Below are 14,401 nucleotides of genomic sequence, written 5' to 3'. Positions count from 1 at the left end.
TTTTGGGTAATAGGTTCCAAATTGGGGACTGGAAGGGCTCCCCGCCATCACCCTAAATTATATGTAATGTAATCGAAGCACATAGACATGGCAAAGTTGTCTTTGCCATGTCTCCACCAGTTAGGCTTGCCTTTCCTATCCATTGTTCTGTTGTTTTATTCTAACTTAGCTTAAGATGGAGAACAAATAGTATGACTCTTTTGAATATGTACTTCATAGGTCAGCACACAAGCTGCAATCAAATAAAATACTCAAAGTGACCTCTGAAGTTCCAGCTCTTACTTCAGCAGAAGGAAAGCATTTTTCATAATGCTGAAAATGTGGCACTAAAACATAATGTTAGAGGATAAAAGGGAAAGAGCACCGTCTGCACGGAATATAGTGGGTGAAGGTGACAATATAATTATTATCTCAATGCCAGATTCACAGTGAAAAGAATCCCCCTGAAAGTTGCAGTAGGCGGTGAGACATGATATCCCAGCCTGGCGGAGGCTGCTTGTGACTTTTAGAGAAACCCAAATGAGAAAGTGCAAGTTGTTCAGTTTACATTAACATTTTACATCAACTTTCAGAGACATCAAGGAGATGTTGAGGTCATTTAACATTCATATGACATACCTACACTGAACTTGAGATGAATGTTTTGAGAACAAATGTTTAGTGGTATAAATTATTTTCATGCACAGTATGCTTCCTTGCCAGAGGGCATAAGTGAATCTAATTTAGCAGCAATAAAACTAAATTAATGGACTACAAGCATCGGAGCACATAAAGAACTAATTCCATCTGAAAGTAGCTTTAACCGAAAGAATATGTAATTGCGAAAGAGGCCTATAAAAATAGTGATTTGGTCGGCCAAATGCAAATGTGTTCTTACGTCTGCTCTGCTAACTTGTTCAGCCACGACACAGAAAACATATGGGGAGAAGCACTTTTCCTCAAATGATCAGATTTTATACAGCAGTCAATACCCAAGTAGAGAGATGGAAACTCCAAAAGGTTGTAACTTATGAGTTTTAGCCTGTTTAATCAATGTAAAAAATCTGATGGATTTGGTAAATTTAGATCAATATTATATGTAAGAATTTTATCTCTTATATAGATCATAAAGGGTCATGTGAGATCTTTGGCAAAAATAAACTGGATGACTTCAAAGACTATGACTCAGAGTGTCAGGACTGCAGTATTATGTATGTCACTGAGGATCCAATACCTGGCTCCATTGTCTCTCTGCTGGTCTTTCTGACCATACAAGCAGACAAAGATTTGAAAAAGCAAAGTGGGTAGACTAGCAGTGCTTGTGAACAACAGAGGGTGTTTTGGCAACCTCTTACATACCACCATCAGCAGTTGTCGACACCACATGTATTGTAATCATCTCAGTTTTTGCTAAGGCCTGTAATACTGACCACTACTACAGAATCATCTACAACCACTTTGAATGAACTCCTGTAATATGAGTTACAGAAACATTTAATTTTCCTCTATGATTAATTAAGTAATTTTGAATTTAATTAAATTTAAATCAGCAATTAACCTAAGCTCAAGACATAGTGTTTACATACTTATTGCAATAGATTGTAGACTCCTTTCCGACATCACAATCTTTTATGTGAAAGGAGAGTCAAGTCTTATTAACTTATATCATTCTTGCCTCTAATGTATGCTTTCATTTCAACACCCATAACAGAAAAAAAGAAGAAGAAAAAAAACACTTTCTTACTGCATCCAACCTCAGCAGTGATACCTTGTCTTGAGGAGCCTTGCCTATGCAGATCTACAATTTTGTCACGTTTAAAGACAAAGTATTACAACCTTTGTCATCAAAAGGTCATGGCCATGTGTATAACTGACAGATGACATTTTTAAGGCTAATGAGCTTAAACTGTTAAATAGCTCATAAACATTTAAAAGTATAAGAATAGAGTTAAAATTTGATTTACTTTTTGCTTTCTCTAAAGTTTTTGTTTCCCATTTGGAAGTGGCACAAAACTTCCTTTTCTTGTTTAACTTTGTGGTGAACCACAAGGCTACAGAAGCACTGATCATGGCAGCATGGGAGCAGACCTTATGCACCAGAGCAAAACAAGCCCAGATCTACCAGGCAAGATCCCAGGTGCACATTGTGCAAAGAGGTTCCAGGAACAATCCATCTTGTACTGGTTAGTACAAGATGGATTGATTGAGAATAGTATGTGTTGTAAAGCCACTCCAAGGTTTTTCTTTTTTTTTAAGCATCACTTTGGTGTCGGAGTGAAGTACAGACTTGTTTTGTAGCACTAGTGACCCTTATTGACAGTAATCAGAAAGGAAATAGGCAGAAAGAGAGTGGTGTAAGGCATGCTGCAAAGCTCTTAAGGCTACGGATCAACACCAGAACAGCTGCGTCGAGGACTTTACCCTGTGGATATGAGGTGGCCATTCGACTGCTACACCAGGCAACATGCCCAGAGTCCATTTCTAATTTTGACAAGCATATATGTATATTTGAGTGAGTCTGTTCACATATATCATCAATGATTCCACATTTTTATGGGCTCTAGCCATGCATTAAAAACCTCCATATGCATTATTGATTTTGAAATGCCATGCAGAAACTGATCTCCCAATGAAACAGTCAAATGTTGTTCTGTCCCTTTTAAAGGGTGCCTCAATAGTTCACCTGTAAGCTTTCTATGAGGGGATTTTCTTCCATTCTCTAAACTAGTGGCTGCTGGAATTTTAAGAAGAATGTCATGTTTAACTGAGAGGCAAGAACAGCTGTGGCATGATGTAATGGATGTGTTTGCACTGATCATTAGTCCAGTTTGCTTAGTGAATAAATAATAATAATAATAAAATCAAACTAAATTAAATAAATGAGTGACGAAACCAGCCTTATGTTGTGTGTACTATTACTGGTCTCACTGTTAAGGCAAACAGCAAAACCATAAGATAATAAAAAATGGTGTTTCCAATGGTGTGTCAAGCATGAGGCTAAGTTGTAGTGTATGGAGTAGGGCTGAAACGATTCCTCGAATGATTCGAGTACCTCGATTACTAAAATTCCTCGAGGAAAATTTACCTGCCTCGAAGCTTCGTTAATTTATGTTTTATTAGTTAGCGCACCGTGTTCCGGCCGGGACTTCATTTGCGTTGCGCGGAGCTCTCACTTCCGCCTCTGAGTTGTTGACAAAAGCTAAGTCTCAGCGGCATAAAGTCCAATCTTCAAGATTGGCCCGTGGGGATTTTATTGATTGATGATAATGCCCGACTTTTTATCGTTTTTGGGGAACCAATAAGCATCCTTAAAATGACTGGGGGAATGCCTGGAGTACGGCAGCATTTCTCCTCCGGGGCTGCTGGTTGAAAGCGAACGGCGGGAAGAGCGCTGAGGTGAGCGGATAGCCTGAACAGGGCGGGCGGCTGAGTAGCTGATGCTTACCGTGTAAATGTAGCTTTACCGACGAACCGCACAATAAATTTCATATCCTGATACTGATATTGATATCTGATAGTAACACCGGTATTATGCCAGATTTACCAATATTTCATTTTATAATTTTTTTTTATCCGATTACTCGATTAATCTTAAGAATAATCGATAGATTACTCGATTACTAAAATATTCGTTTACAACAGCCCTAGTATGGAGCACTACAACTTAGCCTGCCTTTCTCCCTACTTTCAAATAGTGACTTCATAAATATTTTTACACAGGCTTAACTATACTACATAAAAAAATATAGCAACAAATACTTGGGTAATATGTTTAATCTTTGTTCAAAATGTGTTGCTTTTATGATGTCCATGTAAGATGGCCTTGAGAGTATTGAATGGTGCTTATAAATAAAATGTATTTTTATTATTATTATTATTATTATTATTATTATTATTATTATTATTATTATTATTATTATTATTAAATGTAACTTAATTGCATGCCTTTGACTGAACATTGCATAATGAAAAAAGGCATTAAAAGTCTATGACCTATGCACATAATTGTACTTAAACTTTCAACAGTATCTGCATGTAAGCCACAGCATGTCTGTGAACAACAACAAATTCCAACTAAGTCTTGAGCTAAAGATCTAGGGATGTTATGAGCCTTCAAAAAATTAAAAATGGGTCGTAAAAGAAAGGTCATTTTACTGATTGCTTATGAAAAAATCTCTCTTTTTTCATTTGGTTTCCAATGTTTTCTCTTTTTTTAATATTTTGAAGTAAATCTGAACACAAACACTGTGGGATTTAAACATTTCTTTAAGTTGCTTGCAAATCCTTTCTAATCCAAAGCTTGTCGCTTTCTGTTTCTGCCTTCTTATTCAGTGCCAGCATTGTGGTGGTGAAATTCTAGGCCTCCAGAGACTCAGTGCCAACCCAAAACACACCCACTTTTGACTAAACCGAATCGCTTTACTGTTTATGAAAATACCGCTTGTGATATGTTCACAGTTTCTGTCTTTGAATTCAGACACATTGCACAACCAGTCATTCCATGCTGCCTTAAAAAATGAGAGGAAAATAACAAATGCTGCTATTCTAAAATTTCTTTGGATTTAATAAAATTGATAGTGGATGTCTTGAAAGGCAATTTCACATCAACATTTAAAGAAACTTGGGACCTTCAGTGTGAAAACTGAGTTATTTTTGTTGCGAGTTTAAAAAAAAAAAATGTCCGCTGCAGCAAAACACTCTTAAGCCATAAAGTCCTTAATACTAACAAGAGAACAGCGTGTGAGGTTTGAAAGAACAAAATTACGGTCACAAAATTATGCTAACCTGTTTTTTTTAATAGAAAACGAAACTTGTCACTGTTTTGTTCTTGCTTCCTTATCTACATCTTTTTGAACATTACAGTTTGCCCTTTTGCCCAGCCCAGTTAAGCATGCCAGGGAAAAAAAAAAAAAAAGAACTTTTTGTCCATTTTTATTCCAATTGCTTACGATAGCATGAGTGCAGTGGTTTCCTCTGGGGCCTAGAAATGCTCATTTGAAAAATCGCCCAGACGTGCATGGAGGTTGCCAACCTCAATTTTTGATGCAGTAGCTCATTTCATGTGTCTTCCTCACGAGTCACAGCCTGGCCCCACCAGAGGCCTGGTTACAGCAGACTGCCAATTATAAGGGCCTCCTGCTACACCTGCCTGCTGCTGCCCTGTGGATGAGTCTGCAGCCCTACTCTGGGCCAAGCGACCATCTAAGGTGATGTCCTGTTGAAGTTCAACTTTGAGCTAATGGATATGCTGAAAGGGACTTCAGGGTTTTTTAATTTTCCTAGATATGCAAGTAAAAAAAAAGTTTTTGAGAATTAACAAGTAATATTTAAAATCAAATTTAAATTTGAAATTAATTTAATTCTGTTTGTATGCTTGGAAAGCACCATTAGGCTTTTGTAAATATAAAATAATATTATATCCAATTAAAAATTAACTTTTTTTGGAATGTCATGTGGCACCAGCGGCTAAATTTAAAGTTGAATGCATTGTCACCATGCAAATGGCAAGAAAAATGAACTGCATATTATGGTTAAATAATTATTTAATTGAAGTGGTGGTTTTGGTTTATGTTTGATCATCTTCTTGTGGATCTGTAGGTCTTGCCTTATTTTTTTTCTTTTAACCATTGTTACTAAGGTTTTAACATATTTGTACAATCCTTTCTTTCTTAGTTTAATCTTGTGTTCTGTTTCTTGTATATTTGAATATATTTTTCTGTCAATACTGTCAGGATTTTTCTATTTGACTCTTAGTTCAGCTCATTCTGTTAGTTTCCTCCCTCAGTTTCTCTGCTTTCTCCTTGCCACAACTGTACCAAATTATCTCTAATTAGTTCACCTGGTTCTTCTATGACTTTCTACCTGTGGGACTCTCCAGAACCGAGCCGATGGATCAAGCTCCAGAAGAAGGAATTAAGGAACAGACCCTGTCATTTTTCCTGCTCCTGGACGAAATGTAGCTGGGGGCAGCTTTCAGTGGATTTGAGTTTGCGTTGGATGCTCTTGGAGTTGGTTCCACCTGTTGCATTGAGGATTGTGCTTTCATTATCATCCCAATCCCCAAGAAATGTACCATCATAGAGTTAAATGACTACAAGTCTGTCATCCTGACATCTATGGCCATAAAATCCCATTATATTTGTGGAAATTTCTGCTTGGACTTACAATTCTTTAATAGGACGACTGGTGCAGCTGGTGGTTACTGATACTTTTCTTTGCACTCGAGTATCACAAAATCTATCTTGCAAGCAGCTGGAATAAAAGTACATGTGTGTTTAACCAAAATGTGCTTTACGTTACTTACACACAATGTTGTTGCTCTCCAACTGACAATCCAGATTTACCGTCAGTGGTAGGACTAGGGCAGAGTCGGCTTTGTTCACATTAAATGTGAAGAAAAAAATCTCCCCCTTTTTCTGGCTTGTAGTGACTGTTGTTCGCACCCTCTGAATTACAGCATGGATTCTAATCTACTTTCTTTAAAAATTCCCTGGTTCTTTACTCCAAAAACTAAATCACTTAAGCTCTTTTGGATTCCCTGAATCTTAACTTATTTTATTTGGGAAAAATAAAAAAAAATAGTTGTCTCTAAGTGAGGGCCCTTGTTTGTCCTCTTAAAAAGAAGCATTGCTAACTTTATGTAGATAATCCTTAATAAGTCCTTCACCACTGTAAAACATAGTTTCTATTGTAATCAGATCATCAATAACCCAGTGTTGCTAAGTCCTTGAGAACCCAGCAACACTGGAGAAGTTGTGTTTATTTCAAGTGTAGCTGATCCAGATTGCACAGTTCTTACAGTTTCAAAAGCTTATAAATTGTGCAAACCTATGATTTTGCAGCAACATAAAAATTGCATAAACAACCGTTATATTCCCAAAACATTGAAGAGTGCATACTTTCTTGCACCTTAGGATGAAGCTTGAAATATTTATGGATTAATATCCCTGTAAATCTACTGTATGGATTTTTCTATCTATATTATAAAAAACATTTTACATGCAGTAAATACCAGCAGCCTAAAGAATGCTGTTAAAATTTTCTTAGACTGCTCATGACTTCTGCAGAGTCTGTCAACATCTCCAAACAATATGGATTCATGCTGTTTGTCATCTAACCCTGGACCTTTCCTCGAGGGTGTTTTGCCATTTATGACAGGATTTCTTCTCTCCATCTGAAGCTCCATTTCTCTTGCACTTTCTATTTCTTTAATATATGTCCTGACTTGCGGGCACTTTCTCATTATTCCTATCTTGATATCTGCCACTGTTAATGAGTGGAGGGACTGGAGGTGCAGGTTTTGAGCATTTGGATTAATGTGGGTGCTGCACCAGGGAAGTTTGGGAATAATGCACGCTCTCACAGTTCATTACAGTGGATATATGACATTTTAAGGCTGTGAGACGCCAGGCTAATGATGTTCCCTGGTAAACACTGGAGACTGCCAGCCACTGCACCTGAGAACGTTCCTCTAATAGCAGCGATGTCAGTATGGTGACAGGTCCACTTCCTCTTCAATGACTGTACCTGTGCTATTTTTTTTTTCTTTTTGGTACAGCATCTTGCATTAAAATTCACTTTGCCTCACAAGATTTGCAGTCAGTTGCTTTAAAATGTTACCATTTAGTTATCAGCATGATAGGGACGTGAAAACATTGGACACTATGTTCCACTTAGAGGACAGATATTTACTTAATGTGTAAGTTATTTTGACCTGTGAGCAAATGTTGAAGCCATTAGATCTATCAAGAATAATTAATTAGATTGACTTTTATGAATTTGTTCATTTAAACCGATGATACAAATCAGCTGAAAATGCTGTTTTAGTTTCTTCTAAATTAAACAACGTAGTAAGTCAACGGAATGAGGCTGCTATGTTTTACAATGTAGTGGTCAAGCGTGGTTGGACTGTAAACAGTAGCACTATGTCATCTTGCAGTGTGACATTGTAAAACATGCATGGGGCCCTAAGCGGCTGCTTAGTTTGCTTATGCCTTGGACATTAAACATTAAAGATAGTTTAGTAATATTTGTAGCATAGAAACAAGATAAAAGAAAAATGTAACAACCGGTAGAGGAAAACACTGGTTTTGGGTGACTTTGGCAGAACCAAAAATCCTCTTTTGACAATTTCAGCAATGCACTAACGACAAGCAACACACAACTATAAATCCTCTCTCCCATCTGCTGCCATGAGATGCATCGGAAACAGAGAGCTATGTGAATGCGCTCTGTCCTTGAACATCCACCTACTTTATGTGTTTTATTTGCCGATTAAATAAATATAATTTTAAATTAAACTGAATGCCATGCAGAGCACTGTAACCAAGAAAAGTTATTAAAAAAAACCACACACATCGAAAGCACAGCTCTCACAAACTGAAACTCAAGTCTCATCATTCATGGTAAAGAGCTGATCAAAAGAATCAGATTTGTGAACTTCACATCACTACTTCTTCCATCACTCTCCATTAAATTTCCTCCTAAAATTTAAACAGTGGAACAACTATTAATAAATTATTTCATCAAACAGTAATGTGTTGTTTAAAGTTCAGAATTGCATCAGAAAATGTCTTCAGTTAAGAAGCCAGCATTACTGTCTACTCTGAATTTATACTTTATAAAGTTTCAATCAAGCTTTGACCACACTGTACTTCTCACAAGAGCCCCCCCTGCTGGCTCAGTAACCTTGTAATTTTAGAGATCGTCAGGAAGGCTACTTTTTATGCAATAACTGAATTACTCAAGCTAAAAGATCATCATTTACAACAATATTTGAAATGGTGAAAGTCACAGCTCTAACCAGCTCTTTACCTTGTTTCATAATAAAAAAATAAAAAAAAAACATCTCTCAAAGGCAGACTTTGTTAAAACAGTCAAACACATTCCTGTTCTCATTCAGAGTAAATGAAACATGAGTAAATATTCTCAATTATTATGCCAAACTTGTTAGAAAACAACAATGATAGTTTTATTTAACAATGGAGGACCTACATGTTGTGTTTTTGATGGACTCAAACTCATTGTCAACCCAAACACAATGAATCCACTTCTAATTAGCTCATTATTGTGGTACACATGCAAATCTGTCTGTATTGTGGCATTTTATTCTAATGTTTTTATTCACATCTAAAAAACATTTAAAAAATAACATTTATAACCTAAACCATGTTCACAGCACAACTATGCTGCGGCAACAGAAGAGACATAATAGTAATATTAAAGCTGGAAGGATCTGCTGTCTCAGGGTGAAAAATACAAACAGACAGGATGGGAGCATGGCCAGAGAAACAGACATGTGCAGTCTTCATGACAGAGTCCTACCAGGGAGCCAGGCATGTGCAGTCGTCATGGGACAAAAGTCGACCAATCAGCAATGTGCTAACACTCATACAGAAAATCTGTGAAAAATATTGTTCTCTGAAAGCATGTGACTGTTCAACACAGTCACGCTAACAGCAAGGATGGGTGAACGGCTCCTTTGATGAATCTAAATCTGGTGTAACTGAGTAACAATATTGGTCATCTTGTTCACAAACCAACTACTGGGATTTAAATTAGGCAATTTTGGTGGCCACACCACAAACCTTTTACAAACATGACTGTTTGAGATGTTTCCTTAAAAACACATCCAAAGGTGTACAGCCATTTAACTGAAATATTGAAAAGTAACCTATTAGAGGGCTAAGGAGCCATGTCAGCTGGGGTTTTCCATGTTTGTTTGATGCCTAGTAATAAGTAAATTTCTGAATAAAGTAATGAAAAATATTTTTAAATATTCTCTCTCAGCAAACAGAAATAATGTATGGTAACCCTAACTAACCAGAAACAGAAAAGTAAGATTTAATGTTGACACTGTGGAAAAAATATATATTTCTCTTTTCATACAGTGGATTGAAGTATCCTGTTTCAGTGTTAATCTTCAGATTAAGGCAATTACAAAGACTAGACAATGCCTGTGGACCAAAAGTTTGATGCATGCACATTCTGCAACATAACACCTAATTTGTCTAATGAGCTAAAAGTGAATGTTCTTGATGGTACTCTTTTTTAATGTGGTACCATTTTGCTGTTTTCAGAATTCAGTGTTTACTTTTTTTGTTTTTTTGTTTAGGGATTTGATGGGGAAGAAAGTAAGTAATTACACCCTGTGACAAAAAAACAAAAAAAAACAGCCCAACTGAGTCAAATTTGAGATTCAAATTTAGTTTCAGTTCTTCCAAGTTGATTTAAGACAATATTTCTTACATTGTGCTACAACGCTAAACAAAAAAAAAAAGAAAAAGAAAAAATTGTATTACTATCAATGATACAGTTATTACAACTTGGGTATAGTAAAATTGTGACCAATGAAAGATAACGATCAAAAGTTGTTACTTTTTGTTTTAAAAATGAACACAAATTTATTAATCTTTGGTCAGGACACATTTTACATCAACAACAAAGGTCCTGTTTATCAGCAATAAGGGAAAAAGCTTTTTTGAAGTCACTTATGAGTTTAAACATCGCTGTTCAGTTGAAGAGGTGCTCTGCGGTCAAGGCAATTTGCAGCATTTTCTTTCAATTTGCTACCTTTTATTCATGAAACGGTACTTTCATTTTGTGCAATGAGCTATAAAGATAAGGCCCACAAAGGAGAGGTTTGAGAAAATGACCATGTGGCAAGAGTTATATAGGGTTCCAATATAGGGGGAAAAGGCAAGTGGATGAAACAAAGAAGCTACAACCCAGTGAATAGCTGTTGCTTTAATATGAAGAGGACATATAATTTTTACCTGCATCTTTTTTAATATAAGCAGCACATCCTTTGTTGTTAAACTAACTTCAGTAAAAGTGCTCTTTAATATCTTAAAATTGCCTTTAATCAAAGCTACATGTACTGAAGACCAACACAATATTTAGCTTTTTAACCCAGTGTTGTAAAAAGAACAAATGATTTGTATTCAGGTTATTTATTTCACTGCAGATCAACTGATTCATGGGATTATTAGAGGCAACAGAGGCTAATGCTAACTTAATAATATTACTTAATCTGTGAGTGCCAGATCTCACACACAGCAACTGGGAACTGGGAGAAACCGAATTCAAAAGTAAAACAATTTTATTAATTATTTGAAAACAAGCAGACAATTGTGGGCAACCTGACATTGAGGAAATGTAATAAAGTTCACCTCAAAAGCTTTTTCTCTCTTTTAAAATTTTCTCTTATGGCTGGCATAAAGAAAAAGTTTCAAATGTCCTTCAATCTGGGTCATGCACACTGAACAACATTTAAATATACTGTACAGCCAAGCAAACATACTTTTTTCTTTTTCAAAATTATTACCGAGAATCATTGGGTTGCACTAGCACATTAAAATGGGCACATTCATGAGTGACGATAACATTTCTGAGAACTTGAAGTGATTGCAGTTCTTCCTGGCATCATTAAACTGCTCTATTTGGAAGTGAACACGCTGTAGAGAGAAAGTCTTGGGGCAAACTTGAGCTGCTACATGCAAAAGAGACCTGACATTTCTCCTCAAAGTTAAATCCATGATGTGTTTGAGTTTGTGCAGGTAAGATTTGGTCTGTTATGCGCAAGCCTGCATCATGTATGCAGTGACTGTCCATGTTGGTTTCCAGGTTGACATAAAAAGTGAACAACAGCAGAAGAGTCCAGGGAGAAAAATATTTAGACCGAGAATAAGCGAAAATAATAAGTACCGTAGCTTCTGTGCGTGTTACTGCATGGCAAACGATCAAGACATCCATGGCAAAGCCCACATTACAAGATTCCTCTTCCAATATATGCCCTGTTTGTCTGTTCTTCTGTTCCAGATGCTGCATACTTCTCTTTAAATTCATAATGCAGTATCTTATGTACACCACTTCTGTGCAAAATGATGTTATTTTTGTGTCCAAGTCAAAAGATCGGTTTGGGATTTTGATTAAGAAATCATCATTTCAAACATGCAAGGTCTTTCATTTTTTTCTACTAAGAAATGGAAAATGTTTTACTTTTCCATCCTCTTTTTTTGTCCATGTATACAAACCATTCTGTAAGGAAACTTAAGTTGGAGAGTCATCTTTCCCCTCCTGTAGTACAGTCATGTGAACATCCCCTAAAAGCCCTTAAAAAAAAAAATAATAATCTTTCTAGCTTTTGATACATGGTGAGGGATGCCAAAGAACACCTTGTGTGTTTCTGCTTTGACAAAACAGCAATGTTTTGCAGGATTGCATCCGTCTTTGACACTTTGACAGTACTAAGTAATGCAAAAGAAAGATTTGAATGTCTGTTTTTAGTTGAAATGCCTTGTTTGTTCTTAAGATTTTTGCATATATATATATAAATGTAATGTTTTAATTTTAAAATCCCATTGATGTGGCCCATGAATTTATAAACTGGATTTCTGTATACTACATGCTTTGCACAACAGTTTAGTCAGCCTTGTCATGTAATAAATGCTTTACACATAAATGGGTTTCAGCATAATGCCATCTCTGGCAAACGTTACTTCCCAAGCAGTTCACATGACAGTAGCTTGCTGACTGTTAAAAGATTTTTAGCATCTACAATATACTGCAAACATGAAACTATCTGAGTTTCCTCACAAATAGTCTGCTCAAGCCCTTCTTGCACACAACATCTTTGTCAGGACTTCAGTCCAGCCTGTTCTTAAGGTGAACTAACCACCTGCAACAATCAACCACCTCCACTTCCTGTCAAATTAATGTTGATGGCTGTGAGAAAGGATAGCAACATGGGACAGAAACATGAAAGAAGATCCACTACATCTGTGAAATTGGCTATTATTGTTGGTGTTTGTTGTTTTTCATTCATACATTGTACTACACGGCAGAACTTTTCAGTCTACACGCTCATAACATGTAACACAAAAGGTCAACAGCATCGCAGCGAAAAAAGAGAAAGAAGCAGCATCTTGCACATTACCAACAGAAATGTATGTGTGAAAGGCAACAAAACAAAAGAAAAGCATTTATTCAGAGGAGGTGCAATTTGAAGCGTACTGTATGCCAAACAGCAGGGACTCAGGTGGCCAAACAGGCCAATCTACGCTCACCACATGAGAACAGAGATTACTTCACACACAGATGAAAATGGACTGTGCTGTGTGGCACGAACATCCTTACACTGCTGTCTTTGCATAACTAAAAGTAATTTATTGCTGTTTTAAGTTGTATAGTAGCAACAATTCTTGAATGCATGTTTGAAAAATGTATAAATAGCTAAATATAAAGGGACAGATCCAGAGTTAGTCCTCTACACTCTGTAGTTGTGCCAGATCTAGAAATGCCTCAAACTGCCATTTTAACAGAAACTACCCATTTTACAAAACAAGTTTGTAAAACTGGCATTGTATGATCTACTCAATCTTTTTACACTTGTGGTTCCCAAACCACTTTTAGCCAAATAGTTTTTGTTTTGTTTCTGTTTGTTGTTGTTGTTGTTTTTTCTTTTTTAGTATTTCTTGTATTTGTTTTAAATTTCATCAGAAAAAATATCTTATTATTAATATGTTTATTTAGTTTGATTCCCCAATGCCTCACATTTGCTGATTTGTGACAGTCTTTGGGAATCCCTATAATTGAAATGAATTGAAAGATATAATTAAAATTGGATCGAGCTGTATTAAACTGATTTGTATATAACTGGGTACAGATACCTAGGGATGCATCTGTTTGCACTGTTACCCTGCAAAAAGAAGGTTCTGTATTCAAATCCACCTCAGGGTCTTTATGTGGAATTTGCATGTTCTACCTGTGTATGCATGGCCTCCCACCATAAAACATTAATGTTTGGTTGAATGGACACTGTAAATGAAACATAGAAATGATGCTTTCCCTGTCAGCTTTCAACTCTACGACTGCTCCCCTTTGTGTCTTCATGTCCAGATAGTTGTAGACAAAAGAAACTGGACAATAGAAAGGCTCAGAAAAATCATTTTCATAAAAAAATACAACTACATAGGAGGAGAAAATATATCAGTGTTTAAATAGAAGGTCTGTGAAATTATTTGAAAGGTGGAACAAACATATTTTAAATATATTTGGGTGGCAATAAATATAAAAGAAAAAGGGCTTATAGAAACAAAATAAAAATATAGCATTCAAAATCAATAATGACTGAAAACCTTTGGTTTAAATAAAATATACTCAGCAGCACAAAATTTTCAAAAATTGAAAAAAGGAGTACATTTATACATACTAAATTTATCAATTATTAAATACATTTCCTGTTTTTAGTATTTTGTTGCATTTAATGGTACTTTAATTTATTTATCAAACTGCTTTTTGGCTCGTCGACTATCTTAATGACTTGTTTATTAATTAATTTAATGGAAGGTTTAGTCTTCCATACAACAACCGTGATGAATTACACAATTTTACTTGGCATAGATACTCAATGCAAAGGAAG

This window comes from Poecilia mexicana, unplaced genomic scaffold, assembly GCF_051168715.1.
Source record: "Poecilia mexicana isolate PSO_F unplaced genomic scaffold, ASM5116871v1 scaffold_4, whole genome shotgun sequence".
Classification (NCBI taxonomy): Eukaryota; Metazoa; Chordata; class Actinopteri; order Cyprinodontiformes; family Poeciliidae; genus Poecilia; species Poecilia mexicana.
This window is presented reverse-complemented; position numbering follows the sequence as displayed.